The sequence below is a fragment of the Eleutherodactylus coqui genome, chromosome 1 (assembly GCF_035609145.1).
Source record: "Eleutherodactylus coqui strain aEleCoq1 chromosome 1, aEleCoq1.hap1, whole genome shotgun sequence".
NCBI classification, from domain to species: Eukaryota; Metazoa; Chordata; class Amphibia; order Anura; family Eleutherodactylidae; genus Eleutherodactylus; species Eleutherodactylus coqui.
In genome coordinates this window covers 122,352,407-122,366,131 of record NC_089837.1, presented here as the reverse complement: position 1 = coordinate 122,366,131, position 13,725 = coordinate 122,352,407, and the positions used below count along the sequence as shown (strand labels likewise).

The 13,725-nt window shown below is 40.2% G+C and overlaps 2 protein-coding genes across 3 annotated transcripts in view; one reads left to right on the top strand and one right to left on the bottom strand.

Moving 5' to 3' along the window:
• The window catches only part of MED12L (mediator complex subunit 12L), a 504,977-nt gene that overhangs the window by 385,775 nt on the left and 105,477 nt on the right, over positions 1-13,725 (bottom strand). The gene's annotated exons all lie outside the window — the stretch shown is intronic.
• Positions 1-13,725, top strand: part of P2RY14 (purinergic receptor P2Y14) — a 41,821-nt gene that overhangs the window by 22,212 nt on the left and 5,884 nt on the right. The window contains exon 1 of one of the 2 annotated variants that reach the window (XM_066599900.1): positions 4,223-4,341. The exons of the other annotated variant lie outside the window; for it this stretch is intronic. The gene's annotated coding sequence lies outside the window, so the exon portion shown is untranslated. Of the gene's footprint in view, positions 1-4,222; positions 4,342-13,725 lie in introns of those variants that run through there. 2 annotated transcript variants of the gene reach the window in all.

The window sequence follows — 13,725 nt, the reverse complement described above, 5'->3', positions numbered from 1 at the left end:
GTCTGCATGAGATTAAAACCTGCTGAGATAACCCCTTTTATTTATGCTATCAATCTTGTATAAGGAAGAATAGAAAATCTTTTGAAATTACTAGATTCTGGAATTTTAACAATCTGGTACGATGCATCTGATGGGGCATTGTGTTAGCTTATTTCTTCCGATGTTTTGCCATTTGTTACTGTGTGTTCTCCTTTCTATAATGCAGACTACAGTATGTGGGTGTTCGCCTCATCAACCTCATGGCAATTTTGTATTGTTCTCATCCAGCTGCTTCAGAGAAATTTTGAGGGAAAAAAGTGTAAAGCTGTATTCAGATTTTCGTCCGCTTGTTGCATCCAAAGGTTCAGTAATGCAAGAAGAAAAATTAGCACAGTATGTGTTTTTTTTCTGGTAAAATGATGGAACCCCCAGACGTAAACAGATAAAACCCATCATAGTCAATGAGTTCCTTAAGGCATCCGAAGCAGTTTTGTTTTTATTCTTCTGTTCCTACATGGACTAGAAGAATGAAAAATTGAACAGTGCCTTGCAGATGACTTTACTGAATCATTAGCCCTGGCAAAGCCTTCTGTCTAATGTGTGCTGAAGGGGAAGGACATCACTGATTGTTATTCACCCTTTATTTAGGGACACACCGAAGATGCTGGACTGATAACTAAAAGGGTGATTGGACCTTTTAATTATGCTCCCCATAATCCTCCTACAGGGTGGTTTTACATGGAAGAATGGTCGACCGAAAAATCGCTTTAACTATCAACTGTCAGTGATAGTTGGCCCATACGAACACGATATCCAACAGGGTACTGAGTAAATGCCCATTTACACACAGATATCTTTAAAAAGATTTAAAGATCAGAGATCGTTTTCCATAAAGTACTAATAGGCACTAATTGCTATTAGTACTTTTATTAGCTTCATTTGCATGTAAATGAGTTTCTGGGAGCTGTTATAGAACTGAGCAGGAGGTCTGAGCTCTGTAATTAACTCCACTGTTCAGCCACAGGTTCCCCGTGGAGAATTCAGCACCATGGACAGCAGACACAGGCTATGGTCCTGCTAGTCAGCTGTTCTGAGGGTAGGGCTGAGAAGAGCTGTAACAATGTTATCAGCTGTAATCAGCTCTACCAGGGCAGAACACAGCATGCGGTCCTGCTTATTAGCTGTTCTGTTGGTGGGGCTGAGAACAGCTGTAACAATGTTATCAGTGCTTCCCGGGCAATACACAGCGTGCGGTCCTGCTTATTAGCTGTTCTGCTGAACAACGGTTTTTAAGCAGAACTGAAAACCATCGTTAGGCAGAACAGTGAAAGATGGGCACATTTAGACAACGATTATCGCTCAAAAGACGGGTTTTGAGCAAATTTTGAGCAATAATCATTGTGTCTAAATGGGGCTTAAGAAATTGCTCATTAGTGGCTAGTTGCTTTGTTTCAGCTCACTGAAACAAAGTGGCTAGTGAGCGAATATTCTTGCTCAATGTAAATAGGCAATTGCTCTTCTTTGAGCAACTGCCCATTCACAGTGAATGGAGGCAGGCGGCTGAAAGAGGTCTCTGGTGCGCTCCACCTCCATACACTGAATGACTATCGCTCTTGTGTGAAAGCACAGTAGTGATAAGTCATTGGGATGCCGGTCATTCCATGTAAAGTAAAGACATCAATTATATTAGATATCAATTATAGACATTGATGGCATATCACTATATGCTCAAGTTACTGCAGTCCCATCACTATGCCTGTACTGATAGCCAGAATGAAGTGGCAGCGATCATTGGAAATCCAATGGCCACCTGAAAAAAAACCTAGCTGATTCAACAAGAAACAACGTGGCACAAGACGTTTTCAGAGTTGCTGCACTTCATTCTTGTAATCATCATCTGAAGTCTCCTTCAGATGATGGAATCTCCTGAATATTACCAAGGATAAAGTCTGGTTTAATGACAACTATGACCAGAATGGATAGAGTAAACCATATTTAACAGTAAAACAGATAACAAGTACGGATTAACAATGTACTAAATAAGTTGGTTGCTGAAGGAGGAGATACAGTATGTTGAGGAGGCTCCATAGCAAAGTTAGCAACAATGCAGTTGCCTCTTTACATGGCTAGTCAACAATACTAAAACAGCAAACTTTACTAATGCGCTGTAACACCAGCATCCAATATACAGATATAGCAAAGTTTAACTTGAGATTTTATGTATTAAGATTAAGTTCTGTATCACTGTTATTTGCCTTTTCAATGGCTTTTATTGTGATAAGGAAAAGATAATTTGTTGCGAAATGTATGTATAATGAAACCAAACACCCCATAAGGTGGTTACAAGTGGTCACATGCAATATCATATGCCAAAAAGAAGAACTCTTCCACTGGCAGAATAGACCACAAAAGGCTTTTTGAAATACAGTAAGTATTTGTGAATGCGGGAAAAAAAATTGCTCACTTGTCGTTCGCAGTTGTTTAAGCTGACTTTTCAGTCAGCTTAAAAAAACGTCACTGACTTATCATCCTGTGTAAACACTGCCCGCTCAGCGCTTTTCATAGGAGTGGGAAGCATTGAGCAAGAAGCCTGCGAGCCGGTGGCAAGTCTTTCAGTTTAAGTGCTCTGTACAAGCGCCGATGACCTTAGTGGTGATGTCAGCGCTCAAGTAGTCGCTTAAAAGATTGTCGGCCTGTGTAAAAGGATCTTTAGACAGGAGGATAGTCAGCTAAATGACTGCACGAGCACCGACATCACCGCCAAGGTCGTTAGCGCTCGCGCAGAGCGTTTACATTGACAGACGTCACCGTTGGATCGGTTTTTTTTAATAGTGACAATCGACCTGTGTAAATGACCCTTAAGAGAACTTTCAGCAATCACAATCAAGGTAAAATTAGTTCAATCCATAAGTTTGTGAACCCAGTAACAGCCACATGTCCAAGTTTCACCTGGGTGCCAACCTACATATATAATGTAGGTGTTGAAAAAAGAAATCCAAATGGTTAATTGGCAAATACTTGCCATGACAAGATCAGAACCATCAGTGAATTTAACAAAGTCACAATTACATTTCTCGGTTACATTTTTGGAGCTGAAAAACAGAATTAAATGTTTCCCCCATTCTTTATAATAGGTTCTTAAAAAAAAGGCGAGTGCTTCCATTCGGCTTCTGTTCTGTGAGGCTTCTTTTTGTTTAACGGAACGAGTTGCGCAGTCTGCAACGGTATTTGTTCCGGTAAAAAGAGAAACATAACAGAATAGAAGCAAACTGAAGGCATTCTGCGTTTTTTTTAAAGCCGATTTAAATCATTTGGAAAAAAAAGCTTAATTCTGTTTTTCTGCTTAAGTAATCGGAACAGAGAAATCATGACTGAAATACTTAATGCAGGTGTGAATGGACCCTAAAGGCCCATTTAGACACAACGATTCTTACTGAAAATTCACTCAAAGCCATCTTTTGAGTGATAATTGTTGTGACTAAATACACGGACATTGTGCAGTTTTCGTGCACGATTCGCTCATCGCTCAATTTGAGTTTTCTTGAATGAGTGATGAACTCTTATCAGCAGTGCAGGCTGTTATCACAGTCGGCAGCGCTGATAAGATTCTTTCAGGTTGTGTCCCCCTGGTACTTCACAGTGGGACACAAGCTGTAAATGGGGAGAACAATGCAGCTGTTTGCTTACGCCGCGGTGTCCCGCTACGCCTGCATAGCTTTTTAGTAACTAATTAGCTACTATAGACTGTGCAAAGATGATCGCTCAAAACTGTCACTCAAACTGTCATTTGAGCGATTTTTGAGCAATCATCTTTCAGTGTAAATGGGGTCTTACTTGCATCCAATGAATCTAATCAGGTCTACCAAGTGCTCTATTTAAGAAATCTGGTTCATTTCACTCACTGCATCTGAAAAGCATTACAGACTGATGTTAACTTGTGTTCTAACAGAGCTTCCAATAACTGAGAAGTGAAGGAGCAGTCTGTATCCTCCAATGTGTCCTGTGGTTAGCTAGGAAGTCAATGGTAGTGTAGAGGTCAGCAGCAGACATGGGAAAGATATTCTTCATGTATCTCTTTTAGAGGTTTGTGGGCTGAACCTTTGTATATTTCCTTATAATAAACCCAGCGTAGACTCCACTCCCTGTATCCAACTCCTTCTCCACATCTGTAGTAGTTGACATTTTAAGCAGCTTCTTGGCAGACGTTTCCAAAACACTCTTTTTTTAATCACGCGGCTTAATAATTGTAAAAGTATTTTGAAGACGTCCTGCTGAACGTTACGAAGTCCTGAGAGAGAGGAAATGGAGCTTCGTGGATCTCGGGAATAAATGAGACTTGCTCAGCTAGCTCAGTGGATTCAGGTTAGTAGCAAAGTAATACGTTTACTATTGAAGCGTGTACTAACAGATGGCAGTCATGCAGGTGACTGGGAATAGAACAGCTGGCATTCTCGATGGCGGCTTCCGCCTCCTACTTAGTTATTGTTAGTAAAGCATTGAATCATGGCAGCTATTTTGTGTACAGTTAATTCATATTTCCAAAATAACTGGCTTACTTAAGACGACAAAGAATTCCAGCTTCTTCGTCACTGCGCTAACAGGTGAAGGATCCGTCTGTGTTTGCTAAATATCCAGGCTACTCCTGCTGGTGACTAACACCTACTCAATACTCGGAATACGAATTGCTATAGTACATTGACATTTGGGATGGACGATGTATCTTCATCATTTTTCAAGCTAAGATAATGTAGTAGATTGATATGCAGTCTTATGTAAGTCGCAGCGAGTCACAGAGCTATGTTCCATCTATACTATAACTCGTTTGCAATTCATCATAGGACATGTCTGGGGAGATTTGCTCTTTGTGTTTCTAATCATATTTAACGATATAATTAATTAACTCCTCTTTAAATTACTCTAATGAATCTGTCAATATAATATGCAGCCCTAGTTCATGTGGTTTTCAGTTTTCAGAAAATGAAGCTATTCATTGTATAATGGACAAAACAATGTTCTACTATATAGCATAAGAACTGATACAGAAAGCATAACACCTATAATGACACCAATAGTAAATAGCTTAGAAACAAAACACAAACTACACCAACACAAGAATCAGTATAAAATAACAAGACAACCTTTGTTAGTAAGCTATTGTAAAATAACCAGGAAGGTAAACAGCCCTAATAAAAACCAGCCTGAGGCCTCCTTCACACGACCATATGCGTTTTTAAGTGCGCCCATATGCACCGTATTATCGCACAAATTAATTATGAACTTTAGCCGCGTATTTTCAGCCTATCACATGGGCCGCTGCTGCACATCGGCAAAAAAATACACAGAAGCGCGGAAAACCATTGATCGCTGTAAAATGTTCGGAATGACCAATAATGCTTAAAGGGAGCTTCCTGGGTATCACGGCAAAAGATAGGGCAAGACCTCTCTTCATACATACCCCGTGGCTCCAGGACGTAAATGTACGTCCTGGAGCGGAAGGCGTTAAACCTCCAACCAGAAATGGTCACGTATGTGCCATTTTTCTCGTCGTGATTTTTTTACGTGCCCAAAAATCGTTCATTTGAATGAATACATTGGAATCAATGCTTCGGATGAACACAATTTCGGGGCGATTTTATTTTAACATGGCTAAATACTAGCGTAAATACAGTCGTGTGAATAAAGCCTAAAGGTAAGCAAACAACAAGCCTAAAGTGCAAACAACAGACAAATGGCTACTAAAAGACAAATAGTATTCAGTTGAAAGAACACTCCCTCATAACAATAGTAAAGTGCAAGTGCAACAGTACTTAGAGAGAAAACAATGTGTTCTATAAAGTTTAATACAAATAACCAAAGAAAGTATTAACCCCTTAAAGACGCAGGATTTTCGTTCCATTCCATCCCCCCCTTTTAAAAAATTATAACTCATTAACCCATCGACATGGCTGTAGGAGGGCTTGTTTTTTGCGAGACGAGTTGTATTTTTCAATCATACCATTTAGTCTACCGTATAATGAATTGAAAAACTTTAAAAAAAAATGCTAAGTGGAGTGAAATGGAAAATAACTAAAATTTCACCATCTTTGTGTGCGTCTCGTTTCTACGGCGTATACACCGCAATGAAGATGACATAACTTTATTCTAAGGGTCAGTACAATTACTACGATACTAAATTTATATAGTTTTCTTTTGCTTTACTACTTTAATTTTTCAAAATTTTCTGCCACCATCTTCTGACTGCCCTAACTTTTTTTATTTTTCTGTTGACATAGTTGTTGCTCATTTTTTGCAGCACGTTCTGTATTGGTATCATTTTGAAGTACACATGTGACATTTTGATCACTTCAAATTAATTTTTTCCTGGAGAGCGGTAGAAAAACAAAAAAACACCAGAATTGTGCTTTTTTGGTCAGATGATGTTCACCATGTAGGATAAATAATGCATTACTTTGTTAGATCAGACTTTTACTGACGCAGCGAAACCAAATATGTTTTTGAGTTTTATTATTTAGATTCTTTTATTATGGCGAATATTCTTTTAAATATGGCAAAAGTGTTTTTTCTTAAGCTTATTACCTTTTTTTTGTTACACTTATTAAAACTTTTTAAAACCAATTTTTAGTCCTCGTAGGGGACAAGAGCTTGTGTTGGTTTGATCGCTCCAGCAGTATGATGTAATCCCATACTATTACATTACACTGCAATCTGACAGCCATGGCTTGATAGACTATCTGCAATGGCAGCCCAGGGGCCATATAGAACACCCCTGGCTGCCATGACAACCTCACTGCTGAGATCACAGGGGGAATGCAGGACCCCTGAACTTCGATTGGGGCATTTAAAGTGTCAACAGCTCTGATCAGCAGCACTGCTTATCAGAGCTGTTGTGAGCCAGCTATAAGAAACAGCATTGTATGCAGCGGGATTGACCCCCGATCCCTTTCAATACCAACCCTTTACTCCAGAATGTAAATGTACGTCCTGTAGCGTTAAGGTGTTAAATTATATCAGTTAGCCAAAAAATACAATAGCAGCAAATATGATAGCAAACTTAAAGTCTGGTGCCCCGACGCACGTTTCGCCCTGCTTACCTCTGGTCTGGTTTTTATTATGGCTGAATACCGTCCTGATTGTTTTGAAATAGTTTGCTAATAATTTTGTTATTAATAATAATAAGTTTGTTATTTTATAATGATTGCCATTCTTGTCAGTTCTTATGGTTTTCGAATGTCAGCTTGTGGACATTGAATGGAAACCTTCATTGTTCTCCTCTAGAGGATGAAAACCTGCACTGGTCATGTGATGATCACACAAGTATGGGGGCGCTAGAGTTACAGTACACTGATCAGATCCAATGTAATGTGCTGAGCACCTGTGTGTCCATCACAAGACCAGGACAGGTCTTCATTCTCTGCAGGCAAACAACAAAGCCTCCAATTCAATTAATGCAAGCAGAGCTCTTGAAAGTCAGCCTGAATTAATGCACCATATATATATTAGAAAATTGCGCATTTTTCATAAAAAATACTAATCATTTGCTGAAAACATTAAAGCCTTTTAGGAGAAGCATGTTATGTTATGTTCATTTATAAATCCAGTATTAGAGGGCGACTAGGAGAAACGGCACAGCAAAATACCGTTGAATTACCATTTACAGAGAATGTTCTTACATGACAGTTTTGCTAACAGCTAACAATACAGTAATATGTCAATGCATCTTATTAAAACTGCTAAATCACCCCATTACCCCTCTATATACTTTCTCAGTTTCCTCGCCTGTTACTCTACCGGTTGAGTATGCGCACATGCGGAAAAGTTGCCACATTTTACAGTACAAGCAATTTTGGATTCCAAGGATGAATATCCCAAATTCTTCTCTACTGAAGAAGCTTGCCATGATATCTACACCGCGGTCTGATGGTTTAACCCTCTGTATACCCTTAAGGAAAACATTTCACCATTAGGGCGGCTTCAGATAAGCGTATGCGCAAAACACACTTGCCTCAGCGCAGTGTAGCTACGCAGTGAACGAGGGTAATTTGCATGTGTGTTCTTAATACATTTTTGCGCACACAGGGCCTGTTCATATGCGCGTGTATCTGTGGTCCAGATACATTCTTTTCCAAGCGGTTTTGCACAACGTTTCACGCATCCTGTTACGTATTCCACCTCCATTTGCACACCTCACATAGACTTCTATGGGGCCCTTTGGTGCGCAAAAATGCTGAAAAATAGAGTAGGTCCTATTTTTCTTGTATGTAGCCGAAACACGTACAAAAAGTCATTAACGTGAAAGAACCAACTGACTTCAATGGGTTCTATTCTCTACTTATTTTATGCACACAAGAACGCACAAAAAACGTCCTCTGAAGCTGTCCTGTCACAAATTGGGAGGAGAGTTAGGTACGTATTTACCAGGAATATTAGGAGATAACTTATGCTTCGGTGTATCCCGATTTTAGACGTGTGACTGAAAAATACATCTGTGATTGTTGTTTTGTGATGAATTTTAATGGAGTTTTTATATAAAGACCGACACAAACAAAAATAAGCATATCACCCAAAGTCAACAATAATATACAGATTTTATGAAGTTAACAACATAGATTCAAACAAGAACCCACCCACATGAAAGAGGGGAAGCAGCTGCAATATAATCATATCCAGTGAAACCCTGCATCTATAACAAGATTAAATCTGCATAACACATCAGTAGTGTGTCAATAAACAAACATACTAGGAGGTGAAACCTCCTTCCATGATCATATGCTATAAGAATCACCAAGATTATCATATAAATATTCACAATAAACTATATAAAAGGTTAATGGTGAAGAAAAGCCAGGTATTAACTTTAAATAGCCGCAGCAGCATGCTCCCAAGCTTTGCCAGATGTCTGAAAGGGTTTACAAATAGGTGCGGAACATATCCAAAAGCCAGATTAAAACCATCTGATCAAAGAAATCATGTAATAGGAGTGCCAATATGGTTTACCTTGTGGCACCATACTATCAAAACTTGCTGCATGTAAATGAACCCTGTTGATGGGTTAAATATAAACCGCACACACAGTATCCCTGTAATCATCATGGTCCATATAATTAGCTACATACTGTCTGTCACTCAGCAAAATCCACTATGCTAAAAGCAACATTACTAAGAGTAACAGTATATAAAAGGACAAAATACCACTACACAATGATCACATTATGCCACCACATACCATGTTGATTAATACCAACATGATGATGATTAACCATTCAGTCGTTGACGACTCTGGGTCACCCTATGGATCAACTTTCGCCAACATACTGTTACTAGTAATTATTAGAAAATTATAGTACCAGTGTTTCTCTTGGCACAATGTGCCACACAGTTCTGCTACATGCTCGTCACACACACACACACACACACACAGCTCTGCTACATGCACATGTCACACACACAGCTCTGCTACGCTGTTTTCGCATATGATCTGCATGCGGTTTACAGACTTCAGCAGCTTGCTGAGGAGACACGTTGGCTTGTTGCTTTCACATATAAGCTACATGTGATTTACGAACTCCAGCTGGTGGCTGAGGTGACATCGCAGCTTGTCGCTGTGTCATGTAAGCTGCAATATCTTCACGGCGGTGTTGAACCCTCTGTGGTGACATGTTTGCACAACAGCGATGGTTAGTTCCAACACTGGACAGCGGTTGATGATTAGATGAAGGCTGGACTGGTGTTGGCGGCATTAGCACTTGAGATGACATGATATCACGTTCAGGAGATGTGAAGACAGTGGGGAAGGACTATGCTTCAATGTTGTTGGACAATATGCACTGCCAGCTATGTATGTGAACATTTGTGAGGTGTCATTTATTGGCGTCTCCACACAAGTGTGCAGCTGTCTCACAACCAGCTACAAACTGCCAGACTGAGGACTGTCGTATTCATAGCAACTGAGGGCATGGGGGTTTGTGGGGGATGTAGTCGGCACATAATCCCTCATTCACTGCACAAGGATAATGGACCTATGATGATGTCACCGTCATGTGATCAGGGGGAGGATCTAAGAGCTGGTAACTGACATTACAGGTGCTCTCAGGCTCTGCATTAAACTCACACGTCACACACGGAAAGACAGACAAGTGGACGTTAGCACTTTGATTAAATAAAAAATACTACAAAAATCAATATTATCAATAACAACGCTATGTATAACACAGACCGTATAAATGATTACAGTACTGTTATATCCAATGATCACACGCCATATCTCCTCTGACTGGGATCATTCACTTTCCCTTTTTCTTCATTTGGCCTAGACAGTCATAATAACTTCTCACGGTTATAACTTGTGTCTGCAGAATTTGACACACAGACATCTTTAACTCCTCAATTTTGCAGGGACCTAGCTTTGTTTTAAAAAATACCACATTATCTTCCTATTTATAGGGTCCCAGATAGTAGTAATGCTACCTGAGGTGACCCACTTAGTAAAAGCATCCCCTTTTTTGTGCTCCCTGTAGGCCCCACATAGTAACTGCTACTTTTCATGTCCCACACACAGTAAAATTGCCCTCCTCACAATAATAATGCCCCAAATAGGCCCGCACTCAGAAGTTATGCTTCACATAGGCTCCCACTCAGTAAAAATCCCCCTCGCAAGCCCCACTCAGTAATAATGCACCAGATAGGCCCCCACTCAGTAATGACACCCCTCACAGGCCCCAACTCGGTAATAATGCTCCATATAGGCCCACATTCAATAATGGCTCTCACAGGTCCCCAATCAGTGATAATGCCCTACATAGGCCTCCACTCATTGATAATGCCCTACATAGGCCCCCACTCTATAATAACACCCCAAATAAGGCCCCACTCAGTAATAACACCCCATGTAGGCCCCCACTCAGTAATAATGCTACATATAGGCTCCCACTCAGCAATAATGCCCCATGTAGACTGGCACTCAGTGATCATTTCCAATATAGGCCCCCACTCAGTAATAATGCCCTTCACAGGCTCTACTAAGAAATATTCCCCCTCATTAGCCCTCATTCAGTAATACCCCATATAGGTCTCCACTCAGTAATAATGACCCTCAGAGGCTCTACTTAGTAAGAATGCCCCATATAGGCCCCCATTCAGTAATAATGTTCCATATAGGCCCCCACTCAGTAATTATTCCCCTCACAGGTCGCCATTCAGTAAAAATACCCCTTACAGGTCACCACTGAGTGTTAATGGCCCACATAGCCCCCCTCTCAGTAGCAGTGAACCTCATAGACTCCAGTTCTTCAACTCAGTAGCAACGACCCTTCACTCAGTAGTGGTGTAAAAAAAAGAAGAAGAAAAAAGAAAGCTACTCAACTGTTGTGCCACTCCTTCCGCTGCCCACACAGCTCACCTGTTAACTTCCAAGTAGGGTGATGATGTGATCGCTGAGGCCATTTCCCTATTGCAGTGATCACGTGTGCTTGCCACATGATCGCTCTACTAGGAATTCCGTCCTTTAGTATAGCACCACAGGGTATACCATATCGGTTCTTATATCACATCATTTCTTTGATCAGATGGTTTCAATCTGGCTTTTGGATAGGTTCCGCTCCCATTCTTAAACTTGGTCAGACATTGCTAAGATTACGCCTCCTTGCGAAGCTTGTCAAAACACGCAATATGAGCATGGGGTTGCGTCCATTTAAAGGTAATATGTGGCTTTTCTTGACCATTATACTTTTATATTGTTTATTGTGAATATTTATATGATAACTCTCATGATTCTGTATGGCTTATGATCATGGAAGGATGCTTCACCTCATACTATGTTGGTTATGGATGTTCATTATATTGTAGCGGTTTCCGCTCTTTCATATGGGTGGATTCTGGTTTGAAGCTGTAGGTTTCTAATGTAATAAAATTTGCATATTTCTGCCTACTTTTGGGCAGTATGCATATTTTTGTTTGTGTCGGTCTTTAGGATTAGTTAAGTATGTTCTGGTATTAATATGTATATACCTGGATCAGTTTTAGGTTTATTGAGTCTTGCAATAAATAAAACCTGAAAAATTTTAAAGCGACCCTCTGGTTTAGGGACAAAATTCTGTCCCAGGACTGGAGGGGGCATATTACCTGTATTTAATCTTCTCCTCCATCTCGCCATTGAGCTTGTTCCTGTTCCATTCTTGGGTGGCTAAACTGCCCACTGCCATTTTCTAACTAGACTATACACTATTCTCTGATAGGCCAGCATTGAGCATGTGAGCAGCACTAGCTTATAACAGAGCAGGTATGGTGCATTGGTGGTCTAACACTATTGATGCAATATGGGTTATTAGCAAGTCGAAAGATGGTGGCGGTCCTCTTGGCCACTCAAAAATGGGACTGGAACTGGAGCAACAGAGGGACAGGGGAGAAGATCAGGTGCAGCTAATATACCCTCTATACCCTCCAGTCCTGGGACAGAAGTTTGTCGTAACTGTATGAATGCTGGAGAGTTTTGTTTTTTTTTACTAATAACGTAAGAAACGCAGGTTACTTTGCGGACCTGCCATGTTTTCTTCTTGTCACCTATTTTATCTTATTAATTAATCAAAAGAAAATGAAAAGAAAATAAAGAAAGCAAAAAAAATCAAAAACACATGGGATTGGATTGTACATGTCATCTACTGGAGCAGTGTAAATAAAAAAATGGTTCTTTTTTTCTGAGATATTTTGTGGTATTTTATAATATTTAAAAGAATATATGGCATTGATATTTTATTAACAATATTCCTGTGAGGATTTGTAAAGAACGTCATATAAAACATACTGGAACCATTTCAACAGAAATATTGCAAAGGAAATTTCATGGGGCCGCTTCATTAAGTGGAGTAAACTAGTGCCAGAGACCCAGGCACATGCCCCGAACCTCTGGCCTGGTGCCCTGAATTCCCAGCAAGCACAGTATTCATCAGTATCTGCTATTGTCAGTTCATAAGGGGCCTTGCAGCACTATTAATAGTTTTGGAGGGGCCACGTAGTGCTATAATAATTTTTTTTAAAGGGGCCAGGCAATGGCCTTATAACTTTATAAGAGGGCCACGCAGTGGCATTAACATTTTATAAGGAGCTGAGTATCGACATTATAACTACATAAGGGAACCACGCAGTGGGGCACTCAAAGGCATTAGTACATGCAAAAAGGCATCCTGGAGACATTATGATTGTCTTGGGAGGCAAAAATGGGGACATTATTTCTAGGGGCACACAGACAATTATACTGTCTAGAGAGAAATGGATATTGTTATGTTGTAAGGGGCACTACCATTTCTTTGCACACAAACATGACATTATTACTGTGTGGGAGAACAAATGGGGCACTGTTATTGTGTGGATCACCATCACTCTTTGAGATACAGAAGATGGCACTTTCTAGCTGCCATTATTGTTTTTAGGGGCACTGACTGTGGCAGCAGTTTTGGGGGTACAGTATTTGGAGGCACAGCAGGTACAGTAATAGAAGCAGATGAAACTATAACAGAGATAGAATTGAGAGTAGCGGCAGGATGGGGAGTTTGTTTAAAATGGTAAAAGTTAGAGATGGTGCTAGAAAGGCAAGGAGCAAAGCATGTATGTGTTGCAAACATTGCAGATAGAAGCCATGGTTGTGAGACGTCATCATGGCTGTCTGGGCTGGATGAGAAAGAAAAATTAGTTGTCATCATTGGATATAACAGTATTGTAATCACTTAAACGATCTGCAGAGCGCATCTGTAGAGT